The sequence below is a fragment of the Nelumbo nucifera genome, chromosome 8 (genome assembly GCF_055504915.1).
Source record: "Nelumbo nucifera cultivar China Antique chromosome 8, China Antique-T2T, whole genome shotgun sequence".
Classification (NCBI taxonomy): Eukaryota; Viridiplantae; Streptophyta; class Magnoliopsida; order Proteales; family Nelumbonaceae; genus Nelumbo; species Nelumbo nucifera.
In genome coordinates, this window is record NC_142656.1 from 53014935 (window position 1) to 53033937 (window position 19003).

Consider the following 19003-nt stretch of genomic DNA (forward strand, 5'->3'; position numbering starts at 1 on the left):
CACCTTGAGATTTTAGTATGCAGTTGATGCCATCTCAACCTGCACATCTACTGGTTTGATTTGTTATTCCTCTTCTCTATTATCATTTTGGAGAGATTTATTTTTGTCTTTGAGTTATTTGGTGATATGTGATGAAATCCACCTTTGGGTGAATAGTTGATGCTGATAGCCTCTAGATTTAATGCTAGAGAAGAACTTTGTTGTATCCCATTAATTTATTAGTGGAAGTTTTTGAGTGGCTAGTTGCCCGTGGTTTTTCCTTTCGTTTTGGAGGGTTTTCCACATTAAAATCTTGTGTCTTTATTTGCGGATTGTGTTTTGTTATTGCATATATTTTCTATTTGGTTGATATTGTTTGGCTTGCATGCTCATTTAATTGCACAAAGAGGGAAAGAGAATTATTTTGCTTCAATTCAGATGTATATTTTGTTATTTGGCTATTGTGAGATAGCAGGCTTTTTCCCAACAGGAACAACACCAATTGCTGCCAGACTCTGCTCAGCCTCTTCAACATTGCTTTGGTTGTACGCCTCAAGGAGACCTCCCTCTTCCAGCTCCCCGACATCCCCACTTCCTCTACCTGCATATTCAACTTCCAGTCCAAGCTGGATTCTCTATCTCTCCCTTCTGATCTCACCTCAGTCTGCTTCAGCCCAAGCCTGTTCATTGCAAGCCACCAACTCTGTGCCGGTATTAATACTAAACAAGACTGGCTCGACAAGCTTGGGCCCTCCACTACACTCGACACAGTGTGCCAATCCGATCTCAGCATCGGCACCACCTGCGATGCCTACGTCGCTACTGGGTTCAAGGTTTAGGCTAGACTAGTTTCCATCGATGGCAATAAAACCCACTCCGTTGATTGCTTCTATTTCATAGTTCCCTATCATGCAACCTTTGTGAATGAGTATGGACCCGAGAAGCATGCGAGCTGCCTGTATATTTGGGCTGCCATTGGCCATATCTACAGATAGCAAGAAGCACTCGACTCTTGTTTTCGCATTGACTGGTGCTGGAACTACTGCTTTCCTTAGGTCTTGCTTTATGGGTTTGTATCTTTAGTTCAAGCTGTGGAGGAGGAACGCAGCTAATTTGGAGAAGACCAGCTCCAAGCGTCGGCTGGGACCTAACACTGTGTCAATCTGGTTCAAGATCGGGGAGCTTGAGAAGGCTACAAATAATTTTTCACAGAAGAATTTGATTGGATGTGGTGGGTTCGGTGTTGTTTACAAGGGGACCTTATCAGATGGAACTCCTGTTGCTATGAAGAAGATCATAGAATCAGATTTTCAATGATCATAGCAATAGTAGCTGGCAATCTCTCAGTTGGCCTCAGAGAAAGAGCATAATCTTGGATGTGGCCAAGGGGCTTCTGCTTTGCTCTCTACAGGTCTACGTTGGATTAGGCATCAAAGAGACAATCGGTGGAAATCAACATAAACAACCCTATCATGGGAGACAGGGTTCTTACTGCAACTCTACCACCCACTAGCTTCGATTTGATATTTTTATAATTTTTTTTGTCACTAGAAAATCCAAAAGATCTCTACAGCAGGTGTTGGCGGTGCTGCTAGCGGTCGCCCATTGAATTTAGTGTGAGTTCAGTCCCTTTTGGACTCAAGGGAAGTTCAGCTCAAATGAGCTTCTAGCTGAGGTCAACAATGGCAGAAAAGAGCATTTCTACTTCCATTTCCATGGCTCCTCTGTTCTTGCTCTTCTTTTGCTTCTCCGCATTGTCTTTACTACAGAGTGGAGCTTCTGGGTTTGAAATGTTAGGGTTTTAATGAACCAGCATCTCTTTCCCTTTTCTCTGTTTTATTTTGAAATTTTGAATAAGTCACCGGCAAAAGTGGTCGGATACAGATGACGACAGTGGTGGCGATGGCAGCGGAGAAACAGGGAGTGGAATGGTTGCAGAGTGGTTCATTGTAACTACTGCCGGGGAGAGGGATGATGAAGAAGGGAGAGGGACGAATGGGAAAATTGGGTTTTGAAAAAAATTATAAATCACGTGGTGTCATGTGTGTATGAATTTTGATTGAACATTAACGGATATTAATAGCAGGGGTAGAGCTAGTCAATTGTCAGAAAACTTAAAGGTACCGCAAGACAATAGCTAAACAGTAGGAGTACCACGTGTCATTACGCAAAACAGTAGGGGTAGTTTAAGAGATTTACCCTAAAACAAGCACCCTACCCCCTAGCTCGATGGCTCCACCCATGGGTACAAAGATTTGTTAATGCCTGTTTGGGAGCGCTTTTGGGATGTGGGTTGTGGTTTCTAGCCTTCTATGCTGAGCCCCACACCTCTAAAGTTGTGTTTGGTGAAAATCTAGAAAGCTAACATGAGCCTTCCGCACTATAATCATGATTATGATCATCGCGTTTAACCAAAGTGCCTCAATGCAATTCGCCTCCCAAACAAGGTTTTAATAAACCTAAGTGGGCCCTACATACATGAAGGAAAAACTTTGGCTGTTTTTAGAAAACAGCTTGGGCTGTTTTGAGAGACTGTTGTGAGTGACATCTCTTAATGAGTATGGGTAAAATAGTATTTACACTCATTACATTTTTAGTTGAAAAGAAAAATGAGGACCTGAATTAGCTAATGTGTCAAGTACAGAGGCTCTCAAACAGCCCAGCCAAAGTGAAATTGGTGAAGGCAATTTCAAATCAATTTTGTAAATACATCATTGACCCAGCCGGTTGAACCAATCAACTCATAACCTTTACAGCTGACGTGTCTTAGGATTTTCATGATTTTGACTAGGCCAATGAGGGCTAACAGCTGGATTGAACCATCAAACCCTGTTAGCTTTATTGATCGCCTGGGTTTAAAAACATTGACTCAAACTGACCGAATTAGACCAGGCAGAGAATACAAGAAGGCTCAGAAGGGAACAGGATCTGCTTCTCACATATGGGCGTCTCACAAGCACATCCACTAACTGTGCATTGGGAACATCTCCCGTGAATAATAACTTATAAGTACAGGAGATGTTCCTAACACATGGTAGGATGTGCGTGTGAGGTCGGTGTGAGGCGCCCTATGTGAGGAATAGATCCGGTCTCTACGAGAAGACCCCTAAACCATCGCTGGATGACATAAGTTACTGGTGACAATTATAACTGGGTGTGGTTTGGCTGGTTTGACTTGACGGTCAAATTAAACAGAACGATTCGGGTGGTCCTTTTTCAGCAACATCCGGTCCGACCACAAAAGGTCTTTTACTTTATAGGTTCGATGAAATCCAAATTCATATCGGTTAGGTTGGGTTAAGGTCAACCCTAACCCAACGGTTGAGGTCCTTTTTTCTACATGACTGAAGATAAAACTATACATAAGAAACCAAAAGTGCATCTCAATTATGCATTTCAGAACTTCTTTCCATGAATGATGATATCAAGTACTGGAGATGTTTTCAATGCATGGCTACAATGTGTTGTGAGATTGGTAAGAGGTTCGCTCTATAAGGAGCAAATCCAATCTTAACATAACCACTCAGGTGGAGATGCTGGAGATGTCCACCTTTCTCAATCTTCTAAAGCTTTTTTACATTCTGATGTGGCAGTTGTTTTTATTTTCAAAAGAAAAACCCACAATATTGTCGAACCGGAATAGTATAGCTTTGAAGTCTATATACAAACTTTACAAAAGACAGAAATTTAACTAAGGACAATATTTTATCAATCCACATACCCAACATTAATGTGTTTGGTTTGAAAGAAAAGAAAAGATGGGGAAAGCTTTACAAATTTTGTACAGGTTTCCCTTCCATTTCCTACTTTTTCTTTTAAACCAAACAGCCTAATAGACTAAAAGATTCTTTTCATTCTAGATCATTCACAGTGCCTCTAGCATCCATATGACAACATCTTTCTATCCTTGATCTTTAGCAGAATAAAACTGCTCCTAGATCCGCTTCAACATGATCTTGGATTAATTCCATCTAAATTTGCAAACTCTGTTTTTATTTTCAAAGGGAAAAAATAAAATAAATTGGTTTTATTTTAAAAAAAAAAACAATACATGTTTTTGAAACTAATAATATTGGTTTTTAAAACAAAAACAGATTTTCTAGTATAGAAATTATATGATTTATGAGACACAACATTGAATAATCAGATCAAAACATGTTTTTAAAACCAGATTCAAGAATATGTTTTTGGTTTCAATTTTAAAAACAAAATACGTACAACCAAGAATATGTTTTTTGTGTTTTTGTTTTAATAAAATAATCTATTTTTCAAATAAGATGGATTTTAATTTGTTTTTGAAATCGACAACAAGTAAAACAGTTCGCACCCCATCACATTTGCGGTCAAAGTTTTAACATTATTATCTATCTCTGAGTTTCACGCGCATAATTGGTTGATGTTGCAACTTTTGTATACTCAAAAATACCCCATCTATTTATTCAGTTTCCTTTCTTTATTTATTTTAATAACCCGCACTATCCCTTCTATCTTTATCTTTGGGCATTCATCTATAGCCTATTACCTATATCATAATAATCTCTAGCTTATATACAAGAGAGACACTCATGCTCAACTTTATCCAATCTCATCTTATCTTATCTTTTTTAGCAAACCTCTTATGTCTCTCTTCTTGCATGTGCATTGTGCATGCCAAGCAACTAATATATATAATTCTAAGGGGCATAATATATATATATATATATATATATATATATATATATATATATATATATTCTACTATTACTACTATTAATAAGAGTGAAATTTTTGTTTAAATAAAATATTCTAATTTTTAAATTTGGTCCATTTTTAATTGTAAGAACAAAAATGTAATTTGAACAATCACTTTTCTTCTCATTCAAATCTCTCTTATTAAGTCTTATATTTAAGGTATTAACTCTAATCAATATTCATTGAATCTTATTCTTGACTACAATATTCATATTTTTGAATTTGGTCTCTCTCTAATTGTAAGGGCACAAAATGTAATTTGAACTTCTACATTTTTCTTCATTCAATCCACTCTCATTAACTGTGTATTTGGAAGTGTGGGCGTTTTTTTTTTTCAATAAACGCTGCCACATAGGCATCACTTCAGCATTTCCCCTCTCATGCTCTTCCGTATGCATCGAAAATAGCAAAAGGTAACTTCAATTTCTGTGCACACCTACCATTTGGGGAAACTATTTTTTAAAGGTCCCCCCAATGGTTAGGTGTTTTTTAACTATTATGCTGATGTGATGCCAAGTGGTGCCTATTTGTCATAAATTGCTATTATTACCTTTCTCGATTTTGCAAGCAATTAAAGTACAAACGTTGAATGAAAAAGCACCCATGGTTTCAAATTCATACTAAATTTTATATTTAGGGCATTAACCCTCATTCTTTCACTGAATCCTGTATCAATTAGCCATATTCAAGAAAAATAATTAAGTGTGACAAAGAATAATTGTTTTTATTAGTGATAGATATAAAATACAATTTTTTCTTTGATTTATTGAGCTACACAAGGGGCAACCTATCCCCCATACCCATTACCCCCTAACCTTGGTGACCAATAATCAATCCCAAGTCTCTATTGGAACGAACCAACCAATGTACCAACTGAGCCACCCATCAATTCATATACAAATTTAAAACAACCCAAAAATTGAGTTTATGTTAACTATCCAAAAATAAAGTTATTTTCTTGTTTGGTGGCAAGCCAACAATTCAACATTTTGGGTGAAATGTGTCATCCATTGATGTCATAATTAAATCATGATAAAAATTAAAAAAAAGATGAAAGCACACAAAAGTATAAAAAAAATATTAAAAAAAATGTAGCAATCATTTGGGCACATCTTTAACATTGTATATTCACCATATTAAATACAAATAAATGTGATAAGGATAATTTGTATAGACATAGAAATATACAAAATTTGTAAAAATTGGCAACATATTATTTTCTATTATCATCTTCATTAAAAATTATCATGCACACTTATTGGTTCATTAAAAAACACTATCTTAAACTACAAATTACTAAAAATAAATATATTTTACTAGTCTATGATATGTGAAATATATCTCTTAGAAAAGGTTTTATATACACTCATAATTTAATAATGGACATAACATTTAGTTGTTGAACAAAGTGTCAAAATAGGATTGATATTGACAATCCCATAGCTTAAATGATAATTATAATGATACAATACCAATAAAACAAAATTCATAAAGGGTGACTTAATTAAAAGTGAAAAGTGAAAACCAATTTAAACTATTGTATTCTCCTACTATGGCGTGTGATAAAAACTTGTTTGCAAACAGAAAGTTAATTAATAGGAGTTAATATAGGAGTTATACATAGATTGAATGGCATAGAGACCAATGCCATTTCACCCATGCCATATGTCGATCTCTCAAAATAGTATATCTGTGAAGTGATGGAATGGTATATTAGTATTCATGGAGCCCATTCCACTTTAAATAAGATTTTGTTCAGTAGAGTTTTATGCTTAAATGTACTAAACACGTGAGTCAGCCATTTGTGACGAACTAGTCCAAATCAAACCCGATCCTAAGACCTTAGACTATGTTTGGTTTCATGTAAAAATAAAATAAGAGAGAAACATAAGTTTGAGGCAAAATTCTTAACAACTTTTGTAAATTCGTTATAAATTTTTCCTTAACTTTCTGTTTCTCCCTTATTTTTTATTAAACCAAACTTAGCCTAATTGAAGAGCATACCATAGCTGGCATTAGAAGTGACCAGCTAACCTATAAGAGCAATACTAAAACAATGAGAAGGGAATGACTAGGTCAAGAATGATTGGTCTCTTGAATCATTTAAATAGAGAAGTTACAAGAGGATAACTATGTACAGAAGATAACAATTACAGAGTTAGAGTATATCTAGGAAATTATCAGAGGATAAGCTACATGATAATGAGATAAGGTGATCAGTTATCTAGGATAGCTATCCTAGATAACCATGATCAGTTATATAGGATAGGTATCAGAGATAACCATCCCAGTTACAAGTCTATCATAACTATTGAGATACTCTAACATCTCCCCGCAAGTTTGGCGGTCTCTTGGAGACGGTAAGCTTGGTTGTAAAGTCATGAAACCTTATTGACGGCAGAAATTTGGTAAGAATGTCTGCAATCTTATCATGGCTGGGAATGTGATTGATCAGTAGAAGGTCGGCCGCAACTTTTTCCCGTATAAAGTGAACATCCAATTCTATGTGCTTGGTGCGAGAATGGTGGACAGGATTGGAGGAGAGAAACTTGGCAGTCAAATTGTCGCACCAGATGACAGGTGGGCAAGGGAGCTTCAATCCAAGCTCCGTGAGTAATATCTGGAGCCAAAGAATTTCAGCAGCAGTAGAGGCAAGACTATGGTATTCTGATTCTGTGCTGGAGCGAGAAACCGTGGACTACGAGAGATATTATTAACCGAATAGTGGTTGGTTTAACCATCGGACTAAAGGTCTCAGCAAAGTCAATATCGGCTTGTTGAGTAAACCCTTGCGCCACCAATCGCGTCTTGTATCTTTCAATGGACCCATCCAGACGTCTCTTAATCTTATAAACCCATCAATTTCCCACAATGTTCTTATGAGGAGGTGGAGGAACAAGATCCCAGGTATCATTGCGCAACTGTGCTTTATACTCATCCTCCATGGCGAGTACCCAACGGGGATCTTTCTTGCAATAGTGTAGCAAGTGGGTTCAAGATCGGGATCAACAGAGGCTTCCAAAGCATACCGAGGGTTTGGCTCGCGAATTCCACTTTTGCTCCATGTCATCATGGGGTGAGCATTAAGTGGGGTAATAGTGGGATAAGAGGGTGTATCTGATGAGGTTGATGATGATGGGATCAATTCGATAGAACTAACACCAATAGATATAATAGGCGGGCTAGGAGAGGTGGTGCCGGTGGGTACAGGAATGGTCTGAGGAGAAGGGCACGGATATGTAACGATAGAAGGGCCAACCACAAAGTTGGTAGCCGAGTTGGGAAGTGGAGTTGTGCTGCCAGAAGTGCATGGGAAGGTATGCTCATCAAAAACCACACTACGGGAAATATATAGACGACCAGATGTTAAGTCCAAGCATTTGTACCCTTTGTGATGTAAACTGTAACCTAGAAATAAACAATATTTGGAGCAATAGTTCATCTTAGAGCGGTTAGAAGGTCTGAGATGCGGATAGCAAGCACATCCAAAAGTTCGCAACATAGTGTAATCAGGTTTAGTGCCAAAGAGACACTCTAAAGGAGAATTCATGTCCAGTATTGGAGAAAAGAGCCGATTAATTAAAAAAACTGCAGTCTCAAAGGCATCATACCAGTAATGTTTGGGCATTGAAGCCGTAGCCAGGAGGGTGAAACCCATTTCAACAATATGGCGATGGTGTCATTCTACAGCCCCATTTTGTTCATGAATATGAGGACATGAGAGACAATGAGTGATGCCTGAATCATAGAGAATAAGGAGAAGTGGTTTGTATTCTGTACCTCCATCTGTTTACAGAGTTTTAATAGAGGTGTTCAATAAATTCTCCACATTCTTCTTAAAAACAACAAAAATAGAGACAACCTGAGTTTTAGAGGTCATAGGAAAAATCCATATATACTTGTTGTAAGCATCAACAAAAATCAAATAATAGTGAAAACAATGTCTTGTAGAGATAGGGGTTGGTCCCTAAACATCAGAAAATAATAGTTCTAATTGATACTTTGCAACAAAAGTACTATTAGAAAATGGCAAGGTATGACTCTTGCCTAGTAGATAGGATGGACAATAAGAGATGTCCTTATTTGAAACTAGAAGCTGAAATGAAGATAAGATGTGGGCAGCTACTCGCTTGCTGGGATGTCCTAGCCGTTGATGCCATACATAAACCGATACTTTCTCACCAATGAATGTTGATGGAGCTTTAGTTGTGCAATTTGTCTATAGTTGATAGAGCCCTCCCTTAATCGGCCCTTGGAGGAGAATTTTCCCAGTCGCTTTGTCCTTAACAGAGAAGCCAGTCAAAAATAAAAGTTGTATTATTATCCTTACAAAACTGGCTGATGGAGAGCAAGTTCTTAGATATATTAGGAACTCTGAGAATATTATTCAAGACGACGGACCCAAAATTAGTATTCAAAACAAAAGATCCAATATGAGAAATGTCTAGACTCGTACCATTGCCAACTAGGATATGATCTGTTCCATGATACTCATCGTGAAGAGAGAGATTCCCAAGATCTGAAGTCATATGATTGGTTGCTCCAGAATCAGGGTACCAATTTTCATCACGAGCAGATCGTGAAGATGAGGCTGTATGAGCTTGCTTGGTATGCTTATTGGCAGTGAGTTCTAGATACCGGTGGCAAGTAGCTGCTGTATGGCTAGGATACCCATAGATTTGGCAAACCACAATGGCGTTCTTAGAATTGGATCTGCTGCGAGTATTGTTATTATAGGAAGTTTTCTTGGAATTATCAGAACCACCATCATTATTAAATTGTCGAGGCTTATAAGAAGAGGATTGATTGCGATTGAAGTTTTTCTTCTTATTGGCTGAATTAGTAGAAGGAGAATCCAGCACAGATTGTGAAGAGTGACACTCTAAGCGCTTTTCAAAGGTAAGTAACAGACTATGAATTTCAGAGAAAGAAAGACTATCTAGTCTAATAGTCACAGAGAGCACAAAGGTATCATATTCAGCAGGTAAACTACCAAGAAGATAATGAATTTGATCAACATCGATGAGAAAGTGTCCAGAAGCAGCTAAAGCATCAGATAAACTTTTAATTTTCTGAACATAATCAGTGACAGTGAGAGTACCCTTCTTCATATAGGCTAATTCTAATTTCAAATCATGGATTCGAGTTTGATTGTTAGAATAAAAAAGAACATGAAGTCAATCACATACCTCTCTGGATGTCTTACAACCAACTCCTTGAGCCAAAACTGGCTCTGTTAATGAAGATAATAACCAGCTTATGATCAACTGGTCTTGTTCGATCCATGCTGCATGATCCAGGTTGTTGCGGCTTGATCCTTAGCTACTGCCACCTTCCAAGAAGAGTGGAAGACAAGGAAAAGATCCGCCCACATAGCCATATAAACGATGCCCTCTGAGAGCTGGTGTAGTTTGAGAGCTCCAAAGCAGGAAGTTGGTACGATCCAGTTTTATTGAAACTACATTCATAAAACTGGAAAGGGAGACCACTATGATGGTTCGACCATCTGTCGATCCAGGTTGCATTTGTCTCTGGACGGCATGAGCAATGGTGCTTGTCTCTGAAGCCATGACGTTTGTCAAATAGCTCTGATACCGTATAAGAGCAATACTAGAACAATGAGAAGGGAATGACTCAGTCAAGAATGGCTGGTCTCTTGAATCATTTAAATAGAAAAGTTACAAGAGGATAACTATGTACAGAAGATAACAATTACAGAGTTAGAGTTTATCTAGGAAATTATCAGAGGACAAGCTACATGATATGAGATAAGGTGATCAATTATCTAGGATAGCTATCAGAGATAACCATCTCAGTTACAAGTCTATCATAACTATTAAAATACTCTAACACAACCTCATTGCCATCCTAATCTTTGTTGGATCTAAATTCAAAGAGTAGCTTTGTTCCAATTACCTGACATTGAAGCTTAAATTCAATGAGATTCGAAAGCTTTAATAGCTTTCATAGATAGTATTTGGTATCGTGGTGTTAAAATAACAACATTTGTAATTGAATCTAGTCTTAAAAATTGAAAAGTGGTTAGGTTTTGCACATAATTGTGTACATTTGTTTATTATTGTTTAATACATTTAAATGTCATTAAGCATCACATAAGACATTAGAAGTGAAAATAGTGTTTTGGAGCAAAAAACATATCAAAAATCACTTTCGTATAACCCAAAGTGAAAGAATGTATAATAGATTATACTTGAATTAGTCCAACTAAATAAAATTTTGAATAGCTAAAGCCAAAAACACATGTATAGCATTATATATCATGCATGTCGGTATTTCTTAAAAAAATACCATGAAACCAAATATATTAGAATGCATATTGACCTGTCCATGGGTCAGGTCTGCCCAACTGTCCAAACAAAATCTAACCGATTATGTTGGTTTTGGTTTCATGATTCTTCTTTAATTCGATTAATAATTGGATTACTTTTTAATGATGCCCGATCTGGTGTTCTCTCCTGGAGGTCAGCTCGGATGTTGGGTTAATGAGGTCGTCTAGTCAAGGTTCAAGAAAAGGAGGTCAGAGTGTCTGGGGTGCTTTACCTGGTGTGGGATAGAGGTTTTTGAGAAAACTGAAAACTATATTGCTAGAGTATTGAGAGAGTTGAGTCGTACGTACCTTGTAAGGCTAGAGGCAAGGCGTTTATATAGGTGAGCTGTCATGGGCTTCACGATACATGTCCAAAATCCTCGGCCCATCTGGTTCAAAGTTGGTTTCGCAAGACAGACTCTGTATAAGCTGATAAGGCTTATCCAGATCTGTCTGAATCAGGCAAGGGGAAGATGAACTTTGTTGATGTAGTGCTATGACCCCGAGGAGATCGAAGACAGTCGGCCTACTTCTAGATAAAGGTTGTGTGGCATCCTGTCTGATCAATACGTATAGTTGAGATATTTGTGCCTCGGTCTAGCTGGGTGACTCGAGATGTGCACAGTGACTTCGCTAAGGTATCACTTCATCATTCTATCGTTCCACGTGTCATTACATTATTTGACGGGCCAAATTATCCCTAACCAATTTTCGTTCTTACATATTTCAGATCCGAAAACGATTAAATCATTTATAATTTTATCATATTTTATGTTTGAGATGATAAATTTGATAGATAATATTAATCTCGACCGATTGACAGACCTATTAATCGAATAAGGAGCGTAGGTGCCGGTCATGCATCCTGAACCTTGGAAGTCCCAATGCGTAGTTAGTATTTTACTTTATCTTTTGTTGGGCAAGTTGTCGGCGATCAAGACTCAGTATTTTAGTCAAATAGAAACAGAATTAACATTCAATGTACGAGTCAGCTAGAGTTTGTTTGAAGCTGTGAATATTTAGGGTTACGTGCTACCAATTTCAAATTTAGAGTTGGAAACCCAAAATTGGCTTCTATTTATAATTTGGAGCCCATCAGAGCCCAGCTCAAGGAATAATTCAGGTGGGTCCTCTGCTGCTTCACTCTATATGAATGTAGAAAGTGTTAATAGGTGATTTTTTTTAGAGGTTTTGTGGTTTTCTTATGATTATTTGTTGTACTATTTTACAGTCATTCTTATTAAGAATCTATTATAAAAAATGAAGTTCTAAGTTATCATTACCATAGACAGTTATAGATGTCAAATATAATCAGGTCTAATTAGGTCAAACCTAATTATCCTGTTTAGCAATTGGTTTGGTTCTGAGTCTATCTTAGAAAATTGATTAATAATCGGTTCAACCCTATCTCGAACCAGACCAGAGTCACATTGAAAGTTATACATGAGTGGTGTGAGATAGGTTTGGAAGGCTTAGAAGGAAAAGAACTATATGGTTAGAACCTTTCTCACCACATTGTTATATTTTGACAATTTGGAAGTATTTTATTAGGAGGTTCAGGAATCAGGATATCCCATCACTGTCAGATATTCAGAAGATGGTTTCAGAACGAAGGAAGCCCAAGAGATGACCCAAGGCCCATTGAGATTGAGCATAGGAACCCAATGGATAACTGGATAAGCTCTGTCTCCCTATTCACCATCCACTGCATTAAGAGATTCATTTCTGGGCCCACATTAGGGAGTATACAGAGCAAGTTGCATAGTTGGCAAACCAATGCAATCAACAACACGCCGTAGTAGGGTAGGGAAGGGAAACACACTGAAAATTTCAGCAAGACCAATGCACTTTAAGACCTGTTTGAAAGCCTACTCTGTTTGATTAAATGTCTAAGAACTACGGTTCTGAGATGGTTGGTCCAAGGCGTCCAGGGCATCCAGGCTGAAAACTAGGCTGCTGCTGCCAAACACAGACCCAAAACAAAGGCCCAAAGATCGACAGTGTCTTTGAAAATCTGCTGCAGTAACCCTCAAAAGCCCAACAACCAAAACCTTGGAAAGTGGAGTGCTTGTTTTCTTCCTCCACCTCTTTTATTCTTTCTATAGGTTTAGAGAGGGGGGAGGGGTCTATAAGTCTATTCACATCTCTTAAGTCTTAAGCCTTAGAACGTGGCGAGTACTTCTCACCTCATCTGTTTGGTTCCCCCAAAGAATGGATTTAGAATTCCAAGGACTGGCTTTAATCATTTTTTTTCCAACGGCATCGCTGTTTTTCAAAATGCGTGGGTTAGAGAATGGTCGTTATAACGGCATTATAATGGTATTGAATTAAACCCATCAATTTTTGTTCTATACTTTGCATATTTTTTTGCTATTAAAAACTTAGCATTTACAGAGGTATTTTAATTGTGAAAAGGAGATGAGTCTTAAAATAAAAAATGTCAAATGCAGCCTAAAAGAGGGAGAGATGGCCAAAATAAAACTGAATTGAAAACTCGGCCCGGACTGAATGTTTGGATTGTGAAAACCAGGAACAGGTGGGCTTTCTGGGTCCTGGTTAAATAATGGTTTATGGGCTTTTACGGGCTAAACAGGTTAATTGCCTGCTTAATCATCAAAACAGGACCTGTGGAGCATTCTGGTTTTTAATCCAATTCGAACCTTGCAACATATAAAGAGCAGATCTGAGAACTTGGCTCAAGGATCCATAGAATTAGGGATGCTCACGGTTCCGTGGGCTTTTTTTTGAACCAAACCGATAGTACTGGTTTTTAAAAAACCGGTAATCGGAACTGAACCGAAATCAGTCGGTTAATTGGTTGATCGGTTCGATTCACCGGTTTTTTGTTTTTTTAGTTTTTATAATATATATTATAAAAATAATATAAATATATAATAAAAAATTATAGATATATAATATTATATTTTAAATAATAAATAATATATTATATATTATAAATATATATTTATATATAATGCATATTTATTAATTTATAATATATAAATTATATAATATACATAAATATATATAAAATATATAGAAATACATGTATACCGGTCGGTTCGATTAACCACCGGTTTTTTATATTGGTTAACCGAAACCAAATTAATATCTTTGATTTTTTAAAAACACCAAACTGAAATCGAACCGACCGATTTAATTAACCAATTTTTCAGTTCAGTTTCGATCAATTCAGTTTTTCGGTTTTTTTTGCTCACCCCTACATAGAATTAGAGATGTCAGTAGATTTGGATTCAGTATGGTTTGACTCAACCAGAATCTGACTCAAGGTAATTCCAACCCAAACCTGACTTGACCCAAAACTAAATGAAGAGGGGAGGGGGTATCAAATTCAACCCGTCCTGTTACATGTATAGTAAATCTATACTCAACCAAGCCTAAAAAACCAATATTTCAATCCTACAATATCAAATGGATAATGGATTGGGTTCAGCACAGGTTCACCTCAACCTCAATTCAACCCAACGCAAAACCTAGACCCTACTCTAACCCGACAAGATCAGGTCAGTGTGAATTTACCACGTAATCTGACCCACTGGCATCTCTTCATAGAGTCAAACCAAACCAACCCTATTGTATAAGGTTTGATTGTGCATTGTCTGTCCCAATTATAATTGGTAGGGGTGCAACCGTGCAACTCTAATCAGTCTAAATTAGTATTTTACACTGCTTAAGACTCAGGCTCAATCCATAAACATTCAAATTTTGACAAATAACCAATCCGAGCCTGCCCAAGTCGCACCCATGGTTGGTACTGGATTTGCCCTCATTATTTGGCCTGAACTGGGACTGGTCTTACACAAGGTTCAAAATATCGATATATATTAGACCGTATATATATTATATCATGAGTTTCCCGATATGCCCTTACATACAAAAGTTGTATTGGGGTTTCAACTGGTTCAGAGGGTGGATGAACCTTAAACCAGCCCCACTAAATCAGATTTAAAAAAAAAACTATTCGATACTGTCCAATACACCTCTAGTGATGTATCAAATATTTGAATATTTTAAACCTTGATTCTACATATTTATTTGTCAGTTTAGAACTCGTTGGACCCATCCACAGCACTATTATGGAGCAGAGCCTGAATAATGAGGGTAATGTCTGCTCGTTGACTTGAATCTGTTGGACATAATATAGGTTATTTAATTATCTATCAATCTATATTCAATTATTCCTGTACATCACAGACTCACGGATCCTCAATCGTCTTTTCGAGTATACCAAAATCATTTAATCCTGTATATCAGTCTATGTTCAATTACATCACCAGAACTCTTACTAGGGCCCAATCTGAATCCATTGATAGAGCTGAAATGGTTGCTACTAGTTCCAGGATGAATGTCATTTAATTAAGTTCTCTCTTGTTTTTTTGTTTTTCTTTTTTCTTCTTTTCTATTTGGCCCCTCATGAAAATTACAGCATAGGGCAAGCACCCTGATGAATGGGTAAAACTGTAGATGATTGGGAATCCTGCAAACCTATTCAGTTTCTAGGCAATTTATAAGGAAGGCCCCCTTTCTCCACCTATGTCCTGTCAAATTATGCTACTTTTGTATAAAATGAAAATATAATAATAATAGACACCCATGAAACTGAAAATCAAATACTCGACATGGGCCCAACTTCTGGTAGGTTTAAGTAAGGTCTAGTTGCAAAATTAGTGGGCCTAGCATGGCCCAAATTTCATATTGATTGTTGTTGAAACCAGCACAATTGGGAATTAGAAAATATGAAACATGCACGCTCATCTCGCACCGGCAAACTTAACCATTTAAATCATCATGTTCCAAAATTAGTAGCCTAGTGGAGTTAGGATCTGCTCCTCGCACCAACCTCACAATGTGTCCTACCGTGAGATGAGGCTGTGAAATCAGTGTGAGGTGCATTGCTGTTTCTGCGTAACACATTTTAGTTTGATCAATACAAATCGGTGGTAAGAGATAGGCGTTGTCACATCACACGCACATCTTACCATGCATTTACGAGAGATATTCCCAATGTATGGTGGATGTGCATGTGAGGCGCTCAAGTGTGAGAAACAGATCCTATTCCGCTTGAGAAAGAAAGCAAGCTCCTCACACCAATTTTACAACATTTTCAGCCATGCATTTAAAACATCTCCCGACTTGTATGTTGTCATTCATTGAAAGATATTCCCATTGAATATTGTGATATACTGTGAGGTTGGTGTGAAGAATGCCTTGTGAGGAGCAAATCCAAATTCACAAGAGGCATCAATGTGTCTATTTGACGTTACTACAAAACAGCTTCCCATAAATGCATTTTAAGATATATTTGCTTCAACTATAAAACAACCTCAAATTAGGGCTATAAACAATTGGATCCAACTACATCTGTATTGTATTTGATTATGAAACCTCTAAATCCGCATTCACATCGGATTTCATATCTGATTTGTATAATCTTCCACTATCTTATTGTACTGAAAATGATCAAAAATTTAAAAAGTAAGAAAAAAACTAATTATTTTAAATTTATAATAAATATAAAATAAAAATATCAATTATAAACTTCATATATATAATTGGATTTAGAGTTGAATTTGGGTATTGATCCTATTGAACTCTCTCCAAGTTAAACACAGCTCATTGCCTACTGGAATTTGCAGCTCAACACAACCACTCTCTCCAACGTGGAAAGAAAACATTTGAAACATTTGCCTCAAAATCTTGAAAAGGAATGCTACAAAACAAAAGCTAGAAATGTCTTTTCATGACCTCATGACCTTGTTGTTTTGTCTTGGGGCAAGGAAAATAGATAAATGTTTATGTCTAGTCTTTTCTAATCCTTTTGAAATTTGTAACGTCACGTCGAGAGACATGTTTATCTAACCACCCAACTGCAATTGGTATACATATGGCAAAGTAAATTTTATTAAATTATGCTGACATAGAAAAAGCAGAAAAGTATGGATAGGTCTATTGCAGACCCATAAACATTCAAAATGTGAATAACTCAGACTGCATCAACGCCCGCCTGTGAATCAGCATTAATTCCGAACTGGCACCTACCCAACAGTACTTTGGTCCTATAAATTCTGACCCTGGCTGAACCGTCATTCTCCCTAGAAAAAGCCTTACATCTTAGAAAAAGCCATACTCTAAGAACCCGTTTGGGAGGGCTTTTAGACGTGCATTGATTCAGCCATGGTGGTTGAGCACCCATGTTCCAGAAAAACTACTTGGAGTAAGTGAGTAACTTCCTATTTTAATCGCATTAACGATGATCGGCTTTCTGGATTTTCATCAGACAGTTTTTGGCGTTCCTGTGTGGGACCCAACTCGAAATGCTAGAAGCCATGTCCCAAAAGCCCTTCCAAACGGTCACTTAGCTTATCTGATTATAAACAAATTACAAAGCTTCACAGGGGGGATAATGCTTGAAAGTTAAAACAGGGTAGCCATGATTTAAAATTTTGCTTTTTGGAGATGAGTCCTCAAATTTTGATTTGTAATGTAGGGGTCATAAGCATATAGGGGCAAAATGGGTTGTAAGTTATAGCAAACTGTCTTTACAAATTACAAACCTCTCTTCAAATGTGTAGAGCATGCATATCTGGTGAAAATACAAAAGGTTATACGGCCGCTTTCTATTGAAATCGGTCCTGATGATGCCTGAAATAAAAGTGAGCACTGAGCAGACATCCTCAAAGGCTCAAACAATGAGAAAAACAGAGCAAAGCATTATATCTTCCTCTTGTAAGAAGGTGGACATGCAACCCTGTACCATTCTGGTCCAACATTTCAAACCAATGTTTTAAAAACCGACCTCAAACTGGAACTGCCGTGGCCACCGGTTTTCAGGTCAGTGGTTTGACCGTTTGATTCTAATTTAAAAAAAATTAAAAAAGTAGCAAAAAAATTTTATTTGGGTCGAATTGGTCAATGGTCAACGTCTCAGGGCAGTGAGTCGCTGACCAAATCAACAATTTTTGGCGAAAATGCAAGCTGAAGGTGAAACAGAACCAGTTGTCTAGATGGTTTTCAGGTTGAATTGTCCAACCGTTCAGGTCAATGATGGTTCGAAAACCACGATCCAAACAAAAAATGAGCAACCTTAGCTTTATCTCCATCGATTTCAACTCTTTCCTCTCTTATTCACTCGTTCACCTGAAAAAACATCTCTTGAGCCAATCCTCAAACCTTCAGAGACCTAGGCTCTCTTGTGAGTAACTCAAATCATGGTAAAAGCCATTTCACTAAAAATGAGATAAAACAATATTCAACCATGAAGGATCGCTTGGTTTGGTGCCCCACTCCGCATGGACGGTTCACAACTACCTCTTGCTTAAAGTTAATACAATAGGAGGAGGCAAGCTCATCTAATGCAGATGAGCATACATTGAATCGTCCCTACAAAGTCGTGTCTCCATCAACATTTCTTTGGAGAAAATAAAGAAACATTAGAACATATCATGTTGCATTGCCCGGTGGTACAACCTGTCTAGTTTGGATTGCCCAGTATTTTAAATGTGTTGAATACTTGAATTAGGCTTCAGGTCTTGTTACTTTCAAGCTCACGCCTGCTGCAACCATGGTCGCAACAGATTCTGAGACTGATCAACGAGAAATTGACACAACCCCCATTTGTTTTAAATTCAAAGCACTAGCATGCCCACATTTTATTAGGAAGAGATGATTTTGCAGACAATGCAGACTGATTAGTGGAAGACTAATAAATCTGATATTACAAATTTGAGTCAAAAACTACCACAAAGGCATTATATCTAAAAACTGATAACCAATCAAGTGGTATCAACTGGTATTATCAAAATCATTGTTCAAATTTTGCAATACCAATACACCTGATGCACAGAATAAAAAAAAAAAACTAAATTTTAAAAATTGAGCCAAAACATCTTTAGGCGGGGTGGGGTATTGGCGTATTTCCCTTAAAAAGTTGCCAGATGCCCCATC